At 37.5% G+C, this 23,662-nt stretch overlaps 1 protein-coding gene across 1 annotated transcript in view; it reads left to right on the top strand.

Moving 5' to 3' along the window:
* The first annotated feature begins 8,465 nt into the window (after nucleotides 1–8,465).
* GLDN (gliomedin) overlaps nucleotides 8,466–23,662 on the top strand; it is a 39,424-nt gene continuing 24,227 nt past the window's right edge. Inside the window, exon 1 of the mRNA XM_069798261.1 lies at nucleotides 8,466–8,527. The gene's annotated coding sequence lies outside the window, so the exon portion shown is untranslated. The remainder of the gene's footprint in view (nucleotides 8,528–23,662) is intronic.

Here is a 23,662-nt window from a genome sequence, read left to right on the forward strand (position 1 = left end):
ACTGAAATTTCTCTCTAATACGCTTTTCATCAGACTTCCTCATTATGACGATGGCAAAGCAGACCTATGTGAGGAGGGTTTTCTGTATGTAGCTACTCCCAGTTTGCTATTACTACTGGGTGGGTGGTTTTGTTTCTGACTTGGCAGGTAGAAGGCAGCTCTCTCTGCCATAGTTATGTCTCTGCTGTAGTACTTTTATTGCTAGCAAATACTTTGACCAACTGAAGCAACAAGTTAGTTGAGACAGAAGGGACCACTCTGTAAGAAATGCAAATTAAATGTTTTACTTTATATCTGGCTCTAAATACCAAGTATCCTATCAAAGTATGTAAATTAATCCTGACGAGAATTTACCTGGGTATTTGAAAAAAACAAGACTAAGGAAGAATGTATGACTATTCTCAAACCATCGTTCCTGCAAATGACTTTATTAATTAGAAATAATTATTAACTGAGATGTAATAGCTTCAAGAAAGATAGCACTCTTCCCCAGCAAGCACCAATTGAGAGAAATCAAGCTATGATAGAATGAACAAATTCTCTGGATCAGTTCCAGAATTGTTCTACCTGATGACCTTTTTTTAACCTCACTCAATGCATTTCTAACCTGCTGTGACAGTGGTGCTTGGAAATGTTGGTTTGTCCAAATTCGCTCACTTTCCAACTAATTCTACATTGCTATACATCATCAACAGTTGGCAGTGTCTGTTCCATGCTATGTATTCTACATTCACTTTGTTATGGTACACATCCTTGCATGAAATGTAATGAATGGAACAAAATCCACTTCGTAGATGTAGAGTAGTTAGAATGAAATCGGAGACCACAGAAACACTGAACAGGTTGGGGTTTTTAATCAGTGAAGCCTGTATCTATAAAACCTAAAAAGTTTAAGTATTTCTTGGTGTAATGTAAACACTTTGAAAGGTTGAATGAAGTGAATGCTTTCTAAGGATGACTATTCTGCAAGAACATTGTGCCATTTTTTAAAAAAGAAATTTTGTAGCATACTTACAAAATATATAAAATGTTATTGTTCTCTTAATACCAAGAATTTGGTTTAAGACCTGCAGATTTTCTACTTAAAAAAAAAAATAAAAATCTCTATTTAGATAGTGACAACATATAATTTACACAAAGTTAATTACAGTAACTCAGATCAAAGCAGCTCCAGAAGACTTACTTCCCACTGAAAAACAAAATAAACATTTCTGTAATGTCCTACTGGCACTGTTTGAAGAAAAATGCTAGAATATGAATTAAAAATTTACCTGTGTCCTCTTGTTACTTCTTGATTTTTACCGGTGAAGAGCGCTATCTTTGTTACTGATGTGCTCCTTCTAAAGATCTGAATAGGTTTTCTGGTGATCACTCTCTGTGGCATCTTTTATGCAGGTGCTTCTTGTTGCTAAGAGATCAGTTGCTTAGAGATGGAAGTTTGGTTTTTGTAATAGATCAGGGGCCATTGCTATTGAAAAGAAAATTTTGTAACTTTACCTCTACAGCTCAATGTATCTGCTGCAAAATAGCCAATGATAGAGATACACATGCCTAATGCTGATTAGAATTGTAACTGGAGAGTAAAACTGAAAAGTAAACAAAGCTTATAATTATGTTTGATGGCTCTGAATATCAAGGAAAGAGATTTGTCATTTAACTGGAGGTGCAACTAGCAGAAATGATATTAATTATTTGCCTCGCATATCTAAATGTATTTTTAATTTCCGACAGAAAGGAAGAAAGATCCAAAAGTTTTGTTCTAAAACTGGGATGCACAAAGCTGTCAATAACCTTTTGTAAGGTACAATCCTGCACTGACATTGGAAAGGTCTTACTGACTATCCTTTATATTTTTGTATATACTGTTTCTTTTATATTCCCCTTTGGTTTGATAAAACTTCAGAATTACTATACAAACTAAATGCTGGTTTCTCTGCTTTGTACTGCTTCTTGGTTTTGCTGTAGCCTTAGGAACTTGAACAAACTTATGAAAATCCAAATATTTTCAAGAACTGCATTAAGCAGTTACAGGAAATGTTGAAATAATGACCAAAGATCTGTAGGAAAAGGTGATGATGTTATTAAAAGTTGTAACTAACAGAGAAGTATGAATGAATAAGGTGCTTGTGCCTGTTACTCACTGTTTTGAAACACCAACAAAAGTCTGAATTTTCTCAATTTCTGCTATGGGAAATCCTTAGCTGACTCAGCTGCCTCCTCTCTAAATTTACCCCTATGAGTCCAAATAGACTGGTTTGTGAAATAGGCCAATATAATCCTTTTTTTGCTTAGTGCTCTCAAGTTTAGAAAATCCAGTCACTCAAGTCTGTTTTCAGCAAGTCCATGTTATGTCCTCTGGCAGTAAGACACTATGCATCCTTGTCTTTCACTGTCAGGCCACAAACGTAAAAGATTCCCGTAAAGTGTTTTTATTCTTCTTTTTCTGAATTCAGTTAAGGCTTTAGCATTAGCATTTAAAAGGAATAAATAAAACAAATTAGAGCACTTTTAATAAGAAAACCCATCCAATGGGTAAAAGGGCCTTATATCTAAAGGGCTATGATCTCACTTGGAACAAAATGTATTTGAGTTATGTACAATAGTTCTAGTGATGGAATATTTTTAACTCGGGGGAAGGATGGAAGAGGCCTAGAATTTTACTGAATGCAAAATCTCTTTTGAGAGGCCTTTCTTTAAGTAAGTAAATAAATAAATAAATAATGCAGACAATTTGGGGAGAATAAGGACTGAATTCATGCAGAAATGCTTCTAGTATTACCGCAACCTCATTGAAGATACACAGCTTATACGACCAGAAGCCAAGACAATTTCAATCTGAGAACTGAACTCTTGTTCTTTTTCCATGTGCACACACTCTTCCATATCTACTTATTATGCAGAGACTTGTTTACGGTACAAGCAGAAATGGGCAGAACTTTAGTGAACAATTCTATTGTGTCCTGTATTTAGAGCTGGTCACAATAATGGTTAAAACCTGTTTCATAGTATCTGATGTTCTGCAAGTGTTAAAATGACTTTCTTTTATTTAAAAAAAAAAAAAAGATAGTGGTTTTTAATTTTTAAGCCTACCTAAAAATTTTGGGGGAAGTCATGCATTAACATTTTTTGTTTTAACAAGCCAGCTGTATGTTTTTTACTGCTTGTAGACTGGGGATATTTACGTTCTGGAGGAGCTAGATTTTGAGGCTGTTTTTTGTCCGTTTCATGGTATATTTCTTACAGATTGTTAATGTGGACAAACTAATATGAAGGATCAGTTCTGAAGTAGATGGATAACTGTCTCACGGATACCAAATCAAGAAAGCTTTATGTAGCAGGATAAGAAAGTTACCATTCAAAGATTCCAGAGATTCCAGCTCTTTCCCATGATTTGAAACTGGTTTGCTGCATTTAGTGTTGCTTCGGTTTCAGCTGTTGAGAAGAATAACAGCCTGTGTTGAACTTTGCTTGCTTGTTTTCTCATTGTGTTTTTCTGCGAGTTCCCCACATATTTTTATCAAAAGTCAAACTCAGTATTTGTTACCACTGCAAACACATCATTGCTTTTGTGTTCTGCCTAGGATACAAAGGGAAGTTATGATACCTCAAACACTTGTGCAGTTGCAGCTGCCACTCACTGACTTTGGAGGTGGTATATTGTTTTACAGGTGTTGGGTCAGGCTGTAGTATATTGGAAAAAGAGCTCTAGGAGGCATTACTTTCATTGCTCAATTGCAATTAAAACAAATATTAGCTTAATTTGGAAGCACCTATACCCTTAGATATTCTTTATTATACATGCAAATGGTAAGAATAAACTACTTAACTACTCATTATTTTTAGAAGCTTCAGAATGAGGAGTTTAGTAAAATAAGAAGTTAACATAAAGAATGTGAAACCAATACAATTTCTTCTATGTCAACACATGTTGCTTGAGGTTTAGGGGAGTCCTAGAATGATGGCCAGTTTCCCACACAAGCACATTTTGATTCCTTGCTCCATGATCATTTATTTAACCAAAAGTACTGATTTCTAAAAATGAAAAATCTCGTAATGTTTTTGTTAGGCCTGCTTCTTCTGTCAGTGCTATGTATTTCCTTACTGATATAAAGAATTTGTGCATGACTCATAATTCCGGAGCAAGAAGCCAGTAGAATTGGTCATGAAGAGGTCACAAAAAGGGTTAAATAACGTGAAAATACTTGTTTATAGTTAAACTAGGTTTTGTCAAGAGTGACTTCTGTGGGATATATCTTTAAATCAAATATTATTTCCATATACCAGAGAAAATGTATTTAAGTTCTTTCATGCCAAAGAATTCCTGGAACTCTGTATAATGCAACCAGAATGATTGGACTTGTTGTTCACTACAAAGATCTATGGTTGAATACTACAAATTCTTCAGAGCCTGAGTAGGCATTCACTGAATTAACAAAGTTCTTTTTTATATCATTAAAAATAAGGCAGGTTTTTTTCCCCTATTTTACAATAGACTTTTGAGGAAAAAGGATGCAAAATGCTCTTCGAAGTTGAGCAGAAGGGTATGTAACCCCATAGGGACCCTGTGGCTCATATGATAAAATTGATTAGAGTTCTGTTTTAGTAATAAAGGCTTGAATCTGATCTAATAACTTTGTAGAAAGAAAATAACTTCACTTAAATCGGTGGAAATGAAATCACTAATATAAGAAACAGTATTGTGAAACTAGTAGGATGGGATCAGGCTCAGATCTTAATTCTTTTTATGTCCTGATGGTTTCACTGTAGTCAGTAGGGTATCAGATAAATGCTCACCTTACCCCAAGGATTGATAGCCATGGGTAAATCTGTCCCTAACATACTCCTTGTTGTTTTAGGCTACAAGGAAACAAAGGCATCTGTATGAACATAAACTGTCAGCATAAAGTTACGCTAAAGATCCATCTAGCTCGGTGCTCCATCTTGGATGTTGGCCAAAACCAGATGCCAAGTGGAGAGTATAAGCATTGGGCAAATATATATATTTTCTTCTCCCCTGCCTTCCCTCCACTATTTAAGGATAAAGGAATTTAAAGCGACAGTCTTAGCCATCCTGATGTTTGCAACAATGGCTACCTGTCTTTTCTAGGAACTTCCAGGAAGACACTGTAGTAATTTAACCAGGCATTTTAATCCTACCTTTTCTCCTAACTTCCCATATGTACTATTTTGCTGTTATCCTAAACAAGTCAGTTGTCAAGTACTAAGAAACCTGAGAGTACTGCAAGAACCTGTATTCATATACTTCCTGTGCTACTTTATAATTCAGAAGTGTGTATCAGCCATGGGAATAGTTAATGTTAAAACTGTCAGGTTCTCTCACTGGCGAGCAAAATTGTTCAGCAAAACTTACACTGAGTAAGTCAAAGCTTATAATTCCCTTAAAATTGTATTGGGTGAGCCGCTTCCGATTTTTGATCATTTTGGTTCTGTTTCAGTCCTCTGTTGAAGTAATAAGTACTAGTAAAGTGCAAAGTACAGCAGAATGTTTGCAGGCAATCTGCTTTTAGCCATTGTCTTCCATTTCCAGCCAAGACTTGCAGTGCTGCCTTGATAGGTGCCTGAGTGCTGCTTCTAAGCAGCTCCTTCATTTGGCTGGCATCCACTGCGCTCCGAAACCTGTTCATATCTTGTCCGTCAGCGTTTCTGTAAGTTACTTTTTCATCCTTTTACAATAACATATCTATTCATTGTCATGAATTCACCCTTTCAAAGAACAGTGTGTACGCATGCTGGTGTATTTTGAGGGAGTTAGTGGCACACGATACTGAAAATCACTCATTTCACATTTTCTGCATGAATTTCTCTTATGTGGTGTCTTAGAAGGAACTGGCCTCTTGGGCTGTTCTAACATTATACTCAGTGCAGAGATGATCTCCTTTTTTGGCTCCCCAGCAAAGTTTTCTTAATGCAAATTAGAGTTTGGCTTCTCTAGCTAATGCCATTTTATTAAAAAGATCACCTAAGGACTCATATCATGGGATTGGCTGAAATCCATTTATACTGCCCACAGTTTTTCTTTTATGCCTAGCTTTAGAAGATCTATATTGCTTGCAGTACTAACACCAGGCTGATCTGGCATTTTTGTTTCTCAAATCTTCACAACTTGCTTTCCAGGGTATCTTCCAAAACCCCCAAGCTTTAGAGGGTGTTGGAAATTGTTCTATGTGGATGCTCAACATCTAGAGTGTCGTGGTGACCTGTCTGTTTCAGCAAAGTACATCAGCTGTTATTCTGGATGGTGGATGCTAGGAAAGGAATTTTATTTATTTATTTGAGGATTCTTGTTTATTTTTTAGTGCTGGGTGAACAGGGGAATAATGGCAGAAAATACACGTACTTTAAAGCAAAACATAATTGTGTAGGAAATTCCATTTCTCCCAGTAAACTCTGAAATCCCTAGCTGGGGCTCTGCTGAAAAGGATTAGGGTCTCTGAATCCAGACTGGTCTGTGTGGTAGCTATAGATCAGGAAATTATATCACTTCGCTTCAACCCACAAGCCAATTCCTGAGAAGGAGAGCAGGTGATATGGTGGGAAGCCAGTACAGTTTCTTTGGCTTTGTCAAACTTGATCAAACTCAAGCCATCTGCTTTAGTGTTGATGGAGAAATTCTACTGGAAGACACTCTTGGTGGAATTTCTCTGCCTGGCTGACTAAATTAGCTGCGAGTGGGTCACCTGTAATCACCTCCTATCTGGCCTTCTTGGCAAATAAGCTTTTTGGTGGGAATGCAGAACTTTTTATAGAATTTAATTGAGAAAATAATCACAGGTGGGTAACTTTGGCTGTCATTTGGTCTATCTCAACTAGACACAATGGATTTGTTGTGTGGTGATTAGTAGCCAGGTTTATACAATCTGCCAATTGCAGTAAAATAAAAGTAGTCTACCTTGTAAATTAGATTAACAAAGAATGGGCTAGATGCGTGCCATAAGCCACTTGTTTCTGCTCTTTCCATGGAGGTCTAGTTATTTCCATAACATCTGAGCCAAAACTGCTTTCTGCCTTTTATGTTTCTATTTTGCATTTAAACGGGTTAGAAAAAAGCCCAGATCAGCCAAAAAAAGTGAGATAATATGCATCTTTATGTGTCTCCCCTTGAGGAATAATAAATAATAGAAGAAACAATCCTTCTAGTTTTCTCTGCGGCCCCCCAGGTAATCTGCATCCACTATGGCATGGTGTCCTGGTTTCGGCTGGGATAAAGTTACTTTTCTTCTTAGTAGCTGGTACAGTGTGTTTTGGATTTAGTGTGAGAATAATGTTGATAATACACTGATGTTTTAGTTGTTGCTAAGTGGCATTTATCCTAAGTTATAATACTAACAATGCTAACAATAATAAAATAGAATAATAATAATAATAGTAATGAATAGTAATATTTTATATTCTATTTTATTTTACTTTAGTTATTAAACTGTTCTTACCTCAAAAAAACCCCCAACCCCCCCAAAATCCACCCCCCCCAAAACACCCTCCAAGAAAGGACAAGTGATGCACAATGCAACTGCTCACCACCAGCTGACCGTTGCCCAAGCGGCGATCCGCCCCTCCCAGCCAACTCCCCCCAGTTTATATACTGTGCATGACGTTCTGTGGTATGGAATATCCCTTTGGCTAGTTCAGGTCAGCTGTCCTGGCCGTGCTCCCTCCCAGCTTGGGAGGGCATGGGAACTGAAAAATCCTTAACTTGTTGCTAAGTAGCACTTACCCTAACTAAAACATCAGTGTGTTATCAACTTTATTCTCACACTAAATCCAAAACACACTGCACCAGATACTAAGAAGAAAATTAACTCTATTCCAGCTGAAACCAGGACACATGGAATGACTACCATATTGGAACAAGAAGGCAATCCAGAATCTGTTCCATTGGGCTCCCTGTGACCAACTTTTTTCTCAGATAATAGCTGCCCCTGCGTTAAGCAGGAGGCTGGGCTAGAGGACCTCCTGCGGTCCATTTTGACCTTAATTTTTCTGTGATCCTATTCATCTGACATCTTTCTGGCAGCATATCTGCTTCATTGGTCCCAGTCCAGCCTGTCTCAACCTTATATCAATGGCTTGGAAATGGAGGGGTTTTAGATCCCATTTTTCCATCATCCATAATTCAGGACTCAGTCAAGAATTTTGACTATCATCTCCTACTCCTTCATCTTGAACTGACAAAGAGAAAACTTCTGCTGTCTCTGACACATACTTCTGCTGTAACACTGCTTGCATAGCAGCTGAATATTTGTGGTGGCTGCTACTCTGTTAATATATTACACTTAAAAATCAAAATATCTGTGTGGTCAGTGCAGTGTTCTTAAGTAGGCCTTCTGCATGCTTCCACTAGTTACAGGATGCTTCTCCAGAATCTCTGCTTCCTGAAAATTCTTTAGAAATGTTTAAAGAGAACCAAAAAAAAAGAAAAGCTTTGCAGAGAAGCTCATCATACTGTCAAGTACAGAACACTCAATCAGTGCCTCTTGAAATCCTTTCTGCCTGTACTGCCTTGAGATAGGTACAAGTCTTAGGAGATTATCACCTTTGGGGACTTGGAGTTTGGTGTTTACGTTTTTGTTGGTTTTGTTGTTGTTGTTCCTTCTTTTGTTGATAGAAAGAGCTTTATAAAAGAAGTTCTATGTGGGCTTGAATGCAGGAACAGATGCAGGAAAAACTCTTAAGTGGTATGGCTGAATGCAGCTTCTTTAGGAGCCATTTGTGTGCATGTGTGTTTATTTTCTTAAAAACGGGTCTCACTTGGTGTTTGTGTGCTCTGTCCTTCATTACAACCATTCTTTCCCTGAATAATAACTATGTGTGTAGCTGGACAGGACCCAGTGGGCTAGTTCAGCTTTTCTTTTGAGGGTCATTTTTACCGCAAACCTGTATCACTTAGCTTAAAGGAGGAGTCACACACACCACGCTGTGGTTTTAGCTACTGATAAAAAAAAAATGTAATTCACTGTGGCATTGTATTAATATCAGAATATTAACTGTTACTTGAGAATTGTCTACCTCAGCCACTACTGCATGAACTGATTACTCTTCTGGACTGTGCTTTGGAATATTTTGATTAGATTTTGAAAAATATTTAAATATCTAACAGCCCTTCTGTGAGGGAACTAGTGATGACTTTCATTGATAAGTCTTTTAGAAACACTTGTAAAGAAAAACTGGCTCTTTGCTTGGTAGTGGTTGTCTGTAGTAGGTGGTGGTTTTGTTTTTGGAGGCCTGACAAAAACCTTTCTGAAGCTACAGTATAATGATAAGGAGGTGGTGGTCTGTTTCCCCAGTATTTGATCAGGTCAAGATGCTAGTCTGTATAAAAATACCAGATTCTGACCTATGAATGTTGTATTGGTGTACTGTCTGACTATCAGATTAATGGATTCTTCTGTCTTTTGTTTGATGAATGAGGAGATAATTTTGACATTTCCTCTAACTTTCGAGAGCTTGACTTATTGGTAACTTTCAATAGTATTTTGTTATATTCTTCATGCTTATGGTAGTTAACAGCAAAATAGCTTTTTCTTAACACTTAACACAATATATGTTGTAATTTAGAAAAGGCTGAAAAATTAATGGAAAGCTTTTGAGGAGAAATGGTATGGCAGGAAAGAGGGAGGGTATGGATAATGGAAAGATTATGTATTTGTATGTAGTTACACTACTATGGTGCCCGTCTACCTTTTTTTAAAGCATTTTGCTGCAGCACTCATGCAAAACATATGACTGAAGGATGTGGTAACAAGTCTCTCTGTGTTAAGGCACATGTAGGGTATTATGCTGTTGGCTCTGTAGTTAGTTTTCCCTATATTGAATATAAAAGGCTATATACTCAGAGGAGCACTAAAAAGACAGTAAAGTTGAATGGAGTTTCCACTCAAAATGATGGGATTTTCATCCTAACTTCAGTGGGAAGAGGATAAGATATCCTTTAAAGTATATGGAGAGATGATAAGGTAAGGTTCCAGGAAATGGATTTTAAGTTTGATTGTTAAGGGTTGACTTATCTCGCCTATTTTTACCTCAAAATCTTCTTTTGGAAATCAAGCATATGCTAGTGGTGTGTATTAATAATTTATCCTTCATACTAATACATGGTTATCTGGAAAACAATTTCACTTATCTGCCATGTTTGTCAAATATACCCAATAAGGTTATTATTCTTTTTTTAATGATCAAAGGGGTCCTAGGCTGAATGGATGTATTGGGCTTTGAGATCCTTGAAGAAAAAAAGAAAAAAAGAAAAAAGAAAAAAGGAGTATTGCAGAGTTATGTTGCTATTGCCTTTTGAAATAGGCATTAGATAGCTGTTATTCAGCACTGTTCTTGCCTATTAAGAGGATTTAAACCTTTTAATAAAATTAAGCTCTATTTTCCTGGTGACTCCCCCCAAAATAATTCTTCTCATTCTGTCTACATTAGGCTGGTAGAGCAGCCTTAAAAAACTCCTAATGAAAGTCAAAATGGAAAGAGTTAACAGTATGGATTTTTTTCTCCTATTAGCCTGCCTGCATAAGTTCAGATCTTCAGACTGTGGCAGACTACACTTGTTAATTCCAGAAGTACTACTTAGTTTAAAGATGGGGACAGTGTGTTCTTGTCACGGGCAGAAGCAGCAGTAAGGAATTATTATAGGAACAGGTCACGGAAGTGCTATCTAAAACTAACTCTGTATTAAGTATGTGAGCACCTACAATTTCAGCTTGTTAGCTGTGCAACTTGTTTACCTTTTTTTTTCTTTCCTGAATTGGTATTGCAGCTGGCGAGAAAAAGAAAGATGTGTGTGAAGACTTCTTTGTCCTTGATGTGCAGGAGCTAGTGAGGACTATCTCAGATTTTCTCTCTTTGTCCATGGGTATAAGACTAATTTGAGAGCAGCAATTTGGGGTGTGGGGAAAGGTGCTCTGAGAGACAATCTATTCCCTTGTTATGGACAAATGTGCAGGCTATTCAGGGTAGTTTAGGATGAGTCTTCAGATTGCTACAGGCTTCTTTGACAGCTAAATACTCTGTGTGTCCCATCCGTGTCCCCCCCCCCCCCGCTCTTTTTTTTGAGTAAGCTCTGCTGCCACAGTTGAGTGACTATCTCTGCAAGTCTTGTGCAGCACCCTTATGTGATGACTGCAATAAGTGATACAGAACTTGTACCTGAATGTGCAGCCACAGAGGCAGAGTACATTCTATTTAACTTTTAAATCGCTTCACCCATTTTTTTTTCAAGTTTAATTTCTTTGAAGTAATATGCATGCTATACAAATATTATTCTTGTTTATAAGAACCTGATTACTTGGGATTTTATCACACTGATTTAATGTTAATATTATCTACTTTACATTGTAACTACTTGAATGCCTGAGCAGCTCATGCTAGTAGATTCATTTCCTCTTTTGCACAACTTGAGGTTTAAAACAATTCTTTATCAGAGAGTTGGAAAATCTTTTGTTAGAGCTTTCATTTCATATATTCAACTTTTTCATTTATAAAACGGTGTGCATGTATGTGAGAACACACATGATTAAAAGCTCATCTGTGTTAAATTAATATAACTAAGCATATATATGTGGGTCCACTGCAATGGCTGCAGCCTCCTTTTCTGTAATACATAGTTTGAGTACATTTTTCTCAACCTGTTGGCAGGACTCAGGTGGTTGTCTTTCTTTGAGGGGAAGTTCCCAAAGAGATAATACACAGTGCTGGTAGGCATCTCTCTCTTCCATTGTTAAGATTTTTCCTGACTTCTGGAGCTTGTCTGTTGCTGCTTACCTCTTCAAAAGTTTAAACTGCTAAGCACTGTTTTTGTTGCTCTAATTATTCCTATTCGATGGACTTGTGAACGAACCTCCTCCCTTCGCTAAGTCCTATCAGTTTATCCTATAGAGAACTAGGGAAGGCTGGGAGTATCTGCCTCTCTGAGCTTTCTTTGCACTGTAATTCCCATTTCTTGGCCTGTTTTTAAAGGGGAAAGATTGGATTGCAGTCTTGAAGGAATACTGAGGTGTAGTTACTTGCTGTTTGGCCAGATAATCACTGTGTATTGGCCAGGTGCTGGCACTACCCTCTTACTCCTTGGTATGGTAGGAGGCAGTGGGTCCAGTCAGGCCACTGGACTTTCACATTCTTATGGGGATGGCTTCAGCTTGAATAAACTTGCTGCCTATTGGTGCCACTTTTGGAAAAATGCTGCAGTATACACCTAATTTGCCCAAGCAAATTTCTGTTATCTGGTCATAGTGGGAAGAGGACTCCGCTGTACTTTTGTTGTATCGCATAGAATTCTTTCTAATGCTCACTTGGATATATCATGGGATGTTTCAGGCTTTTTTTTTAAAAAACAAATAGGGATGCTTTCCACCAAAAGTTCAAAACAAAAATGTGAAACTCTTGCTAAAAGGAAAGTATAGCCAAACCTCTAGTGCATATAATCACAGCCAGTCAAAGCAGTCATTATAAGAGTGCTCACAGGACAGAACATTTTCAGTGCTGAAGGTGCTGCAGGCACTTCCTCAGTAGAATTAAAACACTCAATACGATACTCAAGTTCAGCTTGGAAAGAAGGTACGCAATAATCAGACGAAAATGCTTCTAACCGCTTCAAGTTGTTCTGAGTCCTCTAAACTGCTTCTACAAGTGCTGCTGGTTGTTCTGCTAATGGTACCGATTTCTCCGTCAAGACAGCCTTGGCTGCACAGGCTCTGAAGTGGACAGGGTTCAGAGAAGCCTCTCTGCACCTGCTGTCTGACCGTCGCACTGCTCCAAGGCAGAGCCGGTTTGCAAAAGCATTTCCTGCGCGCAGGACTTATTGCTTATATAAGGGGGGTTTTCAGTAAGTGGTTTTTTAGTTTTACATAAATTTGATTGTACTTCAGTCCGAGTTATGAAGTATTTTCTGACTGATCAGCTTCTCATAAAATGCTGGGTTTTTTCCATCTGTGCTGTTTTGGCAAATTCAAGAAGCATATGTTTTGAAATGGTCTATGGAGAAAAAATACGATAAACGTTAATGAATCTAACTTAAAGCTGTGCAGAAATTCAGGTTGAAAATGCTCTGTTAAAATAATTCCCTCTGTGTTGAAATATGTTGTTCTAAGCTTCTGTATTACCTTCACCTTGTAAAGGCTGAAACTCAGTTTTGTAGAAACACACATGTTGTATGTTTAGGCCTTCTCATGTTAAGTGTTTGATGGAATATTACAACTTCATGCTCTACAACACAGTGCAATAACTGTAATTTTCTACAGAAGTTGTTGCTGGCAAAACCAAAACAGTTACATGTGAGTAGGTACCAAAACAACCAAAATCGCCCTTTGGTTGTGAGCTCAGGATTCATGAGCTCTGAGGGAATAATCTAGCATGTGACCCAGAATATATCCCAAATGCTGAGATCTGTAAAAAAAATATTTTTTTACTTTAAAGTTATATGAGGTAAATATGCTTAATCTGGGTCCTTTCTGATAAGCTATGAAATGCAAAGCAGAATTTATCACAGCCTGCACAGGTAAGACTTCTGAATCATCTGTACTTATGTTTATCAGCTAGTCCTACAAGAAAATGTTAACTGGTCCATTACAAAATTGCTCACAATTACTGGTGTGTGTACACAAGTAGAACACAACATTTTTTCTGAAAACCTAGTTATAACAAGGTAAACTCAAATTGAAGAAGCAGTACTGAAATGTATTCTCCTGAAGAGATGTGTTTGCTGAAGGTTATGTCTGAGACAGCAGCATAATGGAAACAGTGCAAAATCCTCTCTGCAGACTCAGTGTTTGGTGGAATCCAGTCAATTCTAATGCCCGAAACACTCAGGATTATTAGCAGTCCTAAATGATGCTTTTGTAAATGGTCTCACAACATCACCACACACTGCAGCACTCTACAGTAACACTTCAGCTAACTCTGGAGGAACTAACTCTTGGTGGCTCCCAGCAGGCTGACCAGGTTAGTTTGGTGCTCTGCCTGTCATAACTCGCTCTGCTTCTTAGTAAATGTTCTCGGATGGAAGTTTCTCTCCGGGGGTTGGGTGACTGAAACCACTGACTTTGCTGTTCAAGGTGAAATGGCTGATGCATCTCATGCAGAGGAAATCTCCTGGTCCATATTTTTCTTAATGATTTAGATTATGTTTTTAGGCTCAGGAGATGCCAGGTCCAGTAGATCTTGTATAAAACCCAAGTAAATAATTGATCAAAGGCTTGAGTGATAAGCAGTAAAAATCAGGTTAGAGGATTGCAGATTATGAATGTTCTTTTCTAATGAAAGACCAAGTCAGTCATTGTGGCATTGCTTCATATAAAAATTGGTATGTTCAGTAATCCTCATCTCTGCTTACCAGCAGACTCCCTACATACCTGTAATAGATGCTGATCTAATTCCATAAGACATAAATGATAATCACTCATGCATAAGAGCATTAATTTTAAAATTTGTATCTAAATAGACAAACCAGCCAGCTTTTCATATCAGTTAGCTATGCAAAACCACTCATCAGCCGCCAAGTTGTATAACAAAAAAAAAATTTAAAAAAATAAAAATCCCAGGATTAGCCCACAATCAGGCTGCATCTGATCTCTGCTGGAAGAGTAATGTGTTGTGATGAATCACTCTAGAACTGTCAATTTTTTAATTATTTTTTTAAAGTAGCTGATTTGGCTGGGGAGATGCTGCAGTTCTTCCTCACTGCTAAACTTCTTTTACCTAGTAACTTAAGTACTGGTATCCAGCTTTCCTACCTGAAGGAACTGTATAATTATGTTTAATTGCATTGATATTAAACCTATCCTAACATAGTTGTAAAATCAGTATCTACCTACAGCTAAGAAATACACTAAATTTTGTGCTCATTTCTGTTATGGAGGAAAGGTTAAAACTTTTTTTAAGGAAATGCAATGATTTTCTTCTTTTTTTTCTTTCTACTTTAATCTGTGTGTGTAAGAAGTGACAAATAGGACATAATCTGAAACTAGAAAACACAATCAGCTCTGTTACATGAAAATAGAAATTAATATCTGGTAGAAGTTAAACTCCCATTTTACTTTTTTCATCATATTTATCCATACATACAGAGAGAGATGGGAAGCTCTTTTGCCCTGTGAGCAGTTGAGTCTCTTCCGAATCAAGATAATGGTCTGTCCATTGATAGAACTTGGAGTTGAGTCATAACTGAGAGTGCAAATGAATTGAACAAAACCTCCGCCTTGTTGTCCCTGATTATAGATATCTGGTCTGGTTTCTTAATAGTTCTTTTCATTGTCACAGATGAAGTCTTAAACTCTTCTTTTAGTATAGCCAACAAATAACTGCAGGGTTCTAAAAAGGAACTTTCTGTCTGAATAGGCAGTTCAGATTGCTTTCTTTATAAAGTGCAGGATACAAATACAAGGCTCTGGGTTGGTGTCAGCACCGTTTTTTCTGTATTCTTGGTAATGCTGCTTTGATAAGACATAAAGTCAGTATCACGTCCTGTAGACATATTTTGTTTAAACAAACAAGGAAAACAAAAAAAGCAGAGGGGGGCATGCTCGTCCTAAGGAAGATTTTATCGAAATATGTGCATACACTAGCTTATGCAGGAACAATGCAAAACTTTCAAAGCGACAGTGCAAAAATAACCACACAACAATAAAACTGGGGGAACGGAGGAAATGAAAAGAAGGGATGAATGTCCTGGGTACTTCTTGTTTGTGGTGCAATTTCTTTTTCTTTCTTCAAGAAAAAACCCTTGATGAAAGCCAAGCAATAAAAAAGAGCTTGAGAAATTAAAAAGCGTGTTTCTGAGACAAAAATAATTTTTCTTTAGGTCTATTTGTTGACACAAAGATCCTAATCTTGATTTAGAAGTAAGAACAAAAGTGGAAAGAGTGTGCAATTGTATATCACAGTGACAAAAACTGTCGAAGAAGAAAAGGCAAGTTACCAATATGTTTCTGAGAATCATAAACTTACTTTGCAGTGATCTCCACTAAATTATTTCCCGAATGACCTACTAATTGGCTGTTACATTAGAAAATATAGTGGTAGTACATAGGTAGAAATCAACATGAATCGTGTTGCGGTGCCAGTTGCCTTTATCCTGTAATTAAATCCTTAGTTTATAATTTTTTTGTTAAACTTTAAATACATCTGGTTTACATATTGGTTGCTGAGATGCTGAACTAAGATGGGCAATTATATTTAGCTCTCTTGTTCCTCTTTTATGGAGACACTGAATAGCATAGTATAGGTTACATAGCAAAAAATGTTAGCTTAAGGCTAAAAGACCATATAAGTAAAAAAGGCTGTATAGCAGAAAAGTTCGAGCTCAGCTGTCCAAATATTCTGTTGCTGTTGTCTGTAATACAAAATGTACCCGCCGATACAACCTCTTACTGCTATCAAGAATATTGTTAGATCTGATTATTATTCCCAACCCCTTCTTTATAAGAGGACCTTTGCACCTGCAGAAGGTGTAGATGCTCAGCACCTTTGAGATTGCAGTCCTATAGCATCCAGTCTGTCACGCACATTCAGCAATCTGATAAAATGACTCTTTTCTTAAAAGTCTTTCTGACTTGATCTACTTGTTTCGAAAATTACTATTTTTTTGAGTCATGATTTGTGGTATTTCTTAGCCTTTTGTGGCATCTTCAGATCTTTTAATATGGAGACAAGGAACGTAAATTCAGACGGTGCAATCTGAGGGGGTTCTTTCCAGACGTGGAATGTGCCAAATTGCTTGCTTGTTGACGTGGGCTGTAGCTACAATGCCTGTAAAGGAACTAAGTATTCTGCCAGAGTGCCCCCTCCATCCTGTATTCCCAGAACAATTTGAATGTTGTGTCATAGCCATGTGCCACTTTCAGATCTGCACAGACTTGCATATTTTCTACTCTGCAAATTAAGATATATACAGCTCTGAAACAAGGGGTCTTGGGGGAAGGGGAGGGAATGTTCCCCTTCTTCCCCCCTGGAAACATGTCAGTTCCTTCCACGCACACTTCCTCCCTAAATAAGGCAAAATATTCAAAATACAGTTTTATGTGTGTACATTCTGTTACTGAGTTATATGTGCAGCTTTCCTGAAAATGTATATAAAAAAACCAACTTAAATTTAAAGTCTAATCTAATAATTAAAACCTAATATATAAGGACTCCATCTCTTGCTTCTTTGCTTCGTTCCTATTTCTGTTGTGTGATGACTTGAGATTATAAAATCTTTGAAATAGAGACGATCTTTTAGGAAATGTGTCTGAATAAGGTCTATCTTTGTATCCCACTTTCCCCAGGTGGTAATACTGCTATGGATACGATTCATTTTCCTTAACTTCAGACACGTATGTCTAAACCTGTCCTCTGGGCTTGTTTTGTTAGCAGTAGAGGGAAAAGAAGTAATTTCTAGGATGTGATTCATCTTTTTTTCAGGTAGAAGTCTGTGCGGTCAGTTAGATTCCATGCCTGTCTGGAAGAGGCACTGAGGTGTCATGGATAAGTTTATTTAAGGTTTCTCTTTAGTTAATCCAGTGTATGTGATTTTTATCCTGATTATGGGTAAATAGCTAGTTGGTAATTATTTGGTTACTGATGGAAACTGTAACTCTTCTGACTGAAGAAGATCCAATTCTAGATTATTGGTAGACTTTAAAGATGAAAATGGCAGATTAATTTTAATTGCTTTAATATGATTGTTTTTAATGTCATGCTAATGCATGATTTTACTGCTATCTTTAATATAGTCTTTCAGTTACCCCTCTGTACCTTTAAAATTACAACGTGTTTCACTATCAAGACCTCAAAGAGTATGTTCTGTGGTTTTGACTTGAGCTGATATATAGGCCTATAATAACCTACCTAATATGGCTAGCAGTTCTCTTTTTCTTGTGAATGTTCTGTGATTGCATTGCCATCTTCTCCGTTTAGAAACTATCCCAGTGCAGTTGGTGCATTTCTTTTGCAGCTGTGTTTGTGGCTATTATTGTGTTCAGATTTCTGGAAGTTGTAGATACCTGTAGTAAATTCATTATTTGAAATTTCTTCTCTATGGTTTGTTAAACAGATTATATAGTGCTATTTCTCTCTCGGCTTTATAAATAGTCTTATGATGTATATTTATGGTGTGTATAGAGATATATCAAATTAATACGTTAAAAGTGCTCAAATAGGCAAAAATAGTTTTAATTCCCTGTGAATCACAGTGGTAAATAAAATGAATGACAGAAAGTTGAGGAGAAACAAGTTTGGAATACTGTTTGTATTCAATACCTTTGGATTGAAAATTACCAAGAGATACAGACAGCTTTATTCAGCTCTGTGTTAGATTGCACTACGTGCAATACTGGCTGTAAGAGGGATGGACGCAACGTATACCCGATAGAATGTGGACAGAAGGAGAAACTTCTGAAGTAGAGAGGCAACCTTAATGCTGCTCTACTTTATATCCAGCTATTATTCTTCTTCCAGTCTGGTATCCTTGGGCCACAGACACACCCACACCTTCTCCTTGGACAGACTCCTGGGAAGCGGATGATGTAGAAGAGTTCCCATAGTGTACAAACTGAATTTTTCTTGTGTAGTTGGAATACCTTTAGCAAAAAATGTTCTCTGTTGTTTTGTGTGCCACTGTCAATATAGAGACGATTTAGGTTTGATACTTTGTTTGATAATGAATATTCAGTATTTAATTCCTGACTGGGTTTTGGGGTGGTTGAGGAGTGTCCTTTTCTTCCTTTAATACCTTACTGAACTGCAGAACCCTTTGCAAAAAGCAAGGACTATTTTTCAAGGGTAGCCATCTGTGGATTTCTCCAGTTCTATTCATTGTTTTCAGATTCCAATGGTGTTACAAAGATGTGATAGATCTGTCAAGCTGCTTATCGTTTGTCATGTGTTTTGATCAGTTGCTTTTATTCCCACAGTTTAAATTATGAATAGGTGGTTGTGGCTGTGGTGTTTGAATTGTTCTGTTTGACGTTGCTCCTTAAGCCATCTTTCTCTATGATTCAGCTTTGATTTTTTTTCTAACACGTGTGTTGGGGGAATTCTGAGCAGTTTTCTGGGAAAATAGTCTTTAGCTGCCAGTGCCCTAGTGATGCATCTCTGAGGCATCTTCCTCCAAGACTACTGAATGTTCATTCAAAGACAATGAAACATTCTGCTGATGCCATTGAATAGTACTCATTGTGCTGCACTACTTGCAGATATTTATGGGGTTTATTTTGAATTTTAAACACCAGCTTGGCTGACCTAGTAAGAAATTTTTTTCATTGGTTCTTAATTTAAGAGTTATTATTAAGACCGGATATTCCAAAATAACAGCTGGTACACCCTTTGCTCTGCATAAATTTATTTATCCTTGCAACTCTGTGTTAAGTAGGAATTTCCTGAAATCAGAGGTACTTCTTAAGGTATATGCTGCTGATTCCTTAAAGAGCTTTATACCCTATGCCACTGAAATACACAATGGAAGCTTAAAGGGGTTGGGGTATAGCTCCAGCTTTTTCAGGTAGTAATTTGTTAAGCATTTTCTAGCAATTCCAACCATTTCCATGCAGAATTTTTATTTGTCTGTAAAATATTGCTTGAAAGGATGTTACCCTATCTAATTAAAAGTTTCTATCGTTAATTTCACTTATTCCAGTACTCTTCAGTCTGTAACTTTTTTTTTTTTTTTCCGATTGGCTGCTATTTTGGTTATAATATACATTTGTTTAAGGCCCATGCATTTGCTGGAACTGAATTAAATGATTAAGTCTTCCTGCCAAAGTAAAACAATGAAAAGATAATTCCACACACCTTTCTTCCTATTAATACCTTTCACCACAGGTTGATATACAAAAGTGATTGCATTAATCTTTCTGCAGTATTCTATAGGAGCACCCAAGGTTTCTTTCACGAAAAAACCCCACCTCTTCTGATATAAAATGATCAGAATTATACCATTTTCTGTGGTGTTCCCCCCCCCCCTTTTAATTCTTAAAAATACTTGTGGGGTTTTTTGTTGTTGTTGTTGTTGTTGTTGTGTGTCGTCCCCCCCCCCCCGAAAAGTAAGCCTGTGTATCCAGTATGCTATAATCTGTGTGGAATGTGTGTGTAGAAATGGAGTGGGTTGCATTCTGGTGTCTGTCACTGATACAAGCCTGAAGTAATTCTGTGGGGTGAGATTAATCATGGAGCTTAGTGTAGTCCGAATCACTGTAAGTCTGCTATTGTGGCTGACCTACAGTTATTGCAAAAACATTTCAAACCTACGTATTCTATTTTTTCTAAACATGAATAGACTAGGACCTAATAAGAATTTCAAAATCAAGCCTTTCTTTTTGCATGTGGTCAGAAGCCTTTTAACACTGTAAAGCTAAGCCTTTGCTATAGAAACAATGTTGGGTTTGGTGCCAATGTTGAACTGCAACTGTGATTTGGATGGAGGAAGTCTGCAGCTGCTCAGCTGCTAGCGTGTGACATGGTTTGGGCAGTGATAACAGAGATGAACAGAAAGGGCATTTCCAGCTCTTGCTGGGGCTTGCCTTCCCCAGTACATCCAGGCTGAACATAGAGTTGCAACAGTTAACGGATATCAGCTGTTGCAAAGTGAAAGCACAAGAAACCTACTGAAAAGCGTTAACTGTTCATCAGTTTGAGAGTCCAAAGAACGATCTCCCCCTTTGTAGATTTGGAGAGTAGAGTAGATTTGGAATCCTAAAACAAATCTATGAAACCTCTATCACATTTCCTGAGAAGAAGGGGATTCAATACAATCTTTCAGTTATCATGGGAGGTTACGAAAGCTTTGTAAGACCTTTTCTCACTTTAACTAGTTCAGGAAAAGAGATTATCTTCTCTCTAATAGCATTCATAAAGATTATAATCTGTATAATCTTTTAATGGCATCATCAGAGGAAGTTTGGTGATCTATCTTGTAAGAGCATCATCCTCAGCAACTCAGTCCCTCTTTCAGCATTAGTCATCCAACTGAAAATAACACGCCAAACTCCAATGTGTTTTATCATTGGGACAGCTGCCTAAATAGATCAGATTTCAGTAATAACAGTTTTTGCAAAGTAAAACATCAGTGGGAGCATTAGTTAAGTGTGACACCACCTGAATACATTCTCAGCGTCAGAATAATCAAGTCGATAGTCTTTATTATACACATAGTGTGCAATTTGGATACAAAAATACCTCTTGTGGTAAAGCTATGTTTTATCTCCTAACAAATTATTTCAACTGTACGACTAAGCTGGAATTATGAAAAGTGTAAACGTGACGTCGAATCTGCAGTTTGCTTATTTATATTGGTAGTTCCTTTCTAGTTCCCATATAACTTGGGCAGATTTACATCATCTTTGCATGCCATGCTTCACTGCATGTCAGTTATGAGGCAGATTTGTATTAGGACATGCTTTAGAGAAACAAATTCTGAAATGCCAGGAAATAATTGAAGTGCTGCTTGCTGGCATTCTGCCTACCTGAAAAAAAGACTGACGGGTATATGGGACAATAGTTTTCTCAGATTGGTTTAGATTGTTACTAAGCATATATTTTCTGTCCTTTTGGTAAGGAAATAGGAGTAAGGTTTCCAGAACTTGGCAGCAGCATTCCCAAGCCACCCTTCTGCTTTGCTGATCACCAGTCTACCATTGGGACCTTTGATTTTCATCATGGAGAAGGAATGGAGCCATCAAGCACGAAGCTGCATTACAATTGATGACAAGTGCTGTACAGATGGACCAACATTTCAGGTGTGTTATATAGGGACGAGAGATCTAGAAGGAGACAGAGGATTATAGGGCGGTAGCAGAGGGTGAGATGGTGTGGGACATTTGGACGAAGTGCTGGTTGTATGGGATGGGGGGAGGCTCAGTAGAAAGCTGGGAAAGGCGTGCCCGCAGCCCTGTAAGACAGCTGCTTCTGCCACTGGAGTAGCCAATAGGACTTTCGAAGCTTGGGAAACTCTTTGCCACAAAACTGTGCTGACAACTGATTCCTGGCTTTCAAAAAAAGGGCAATCTCTTGACTGAGGTGAAACTCTTTGTGTCCCAGCAAAGTAAGCACAGCAGTGCAGAGGCTGCCATATAATCTGTCACATAGGTAGCAGCTTTGGAGCCCTTAACAGCCTGGGGAAGAATCCTGCAACTCTGCCAACCGAGCAGGTTCCATACCACAGCCTTGGATAGGATGTCCACAATGATCCAATGGCCCACTTTTTTTTTTTTTTTTTTTTAAGATGAACAATGTTCCATTTCTTTCTGATTGTAATGCAGAGAAAATCCTGCAAGATTAGACAGATGGGGAAACAAGAGTGCTATATTGCTTCTGTTGTTCTCCAAATGGTAGCTCATGATTATTATACTCTTTTTACTCAATCATTATGCTCTGAAATGGACAATGAAGATGAAGAATTGCTGTTTGTTATGCTATATGGTCTCTGGAGTGCAGTTCTGTTCATGTTCTCAGAAAGCAAGCTTTAGTTTGCTGTTATGATAGATACTTACTAGTTTTATTATATCTATGGAATTATAAACTTAGCTTGCTTAAGATATAATGTCTTCTGGGAATTCCTATGCAAGGTCATTTTTTTTTTTTCCCTTCACAAGATTAATACTATAAGCAAAACTGAAATATGCACTTCTACGATAAGCTAGGATATCAACTGCAGAGTAAACAATTATTCTTGTAATCTTCATTGGCATCAGAAAGACTATTCACATGTAAGTAGAAGTTTGTGATAGCTTCAGATTAGTCTGCCAAGGCCTTGGCAGAAGTAATTTTTCAGGAGGTTTTTACATATTTGGTTTTGTTATTGTTCCTTAGAATGTCAATATTTTACTGGTGGAACACATTCTAAGACTATTCATCCTGCAAAATGATACGCACATCTGTGTGATGTTAGTAGTCTTACATAAAATAGATTGTCTGCAACAACATGGTAAAGAGCTCAAGCAGTAATTTAAACTTCAGTGAGATTCTTTTTTTGATGAACATTTCATTGGAGGCTAGTAATGGGAATACAGACAGAATCAGATAATGAAGTTGCAGTTCTGTCAGTATTTGGTGCGTATTTTTTTTTAATAGCCAAATTAAGTTTTAAATAGTGTACTGGTTTCTGAGAATGCTAATTGAGGCATTAGATTCCTGATCTTGTTTTGTAAAATATAGAAATCTGAAAAAATTACTGTGATATGGCAGAAGTTGAACAGAACAGATCTGAGAAAGTGTAACTGGTTCCGAGACCATAAGGTAGGAAGTATTTGCACAATACAGTGAAACTTTTTTTTTTTCCAAATCTGTCTGCCGTACAGGGTGAAAAAGGCATTTTGTATATATCTGCAATATGTACGAGCTACCAAATAGATCCCCGTGATCCTGTATTACCGCACATACGAGAGTAGTGATGGTACAGGACACCTGTTCAGAGTTTTGAGAAAGAGATTAGCATTGTTGGAGCGAGTCCAGAGGAGGGCCACAGAAATGATCAGAGGGATGGAACGCCTCTCCTGTGAGGAAGGGCTGAGAGAGTGGGGGTTGTTCAGCCTGCAGAAGAGAAGGCTCTGGGGAGACCTTATAGCAGCCTTCCAGTACCTAAAGGGGACTTATGAGAAAGATGGGAACAGAGTTTTTAGCAGGGCCTGTAGCGATAGGACAAAGGCTGATGGTTTTAACTAAAAGAGGGTAGATTCAG

The sequence above is a fragment of the Haliaeetus albicilla genome, chromosome 12 (assembly GCF_947461875.1).
Source record: "Haliaeetus albicilla chromosome 12, bHalAlb1.1, whole genome shotgun sequence".
Classification (NCBI taxonomy): domain Eukaryota; kingdom Metazoa; phylum Chordata; class Aves; order Accipitriformes; family Accipitridae; genus Haliaeetus; species Haliaeetus albicilla.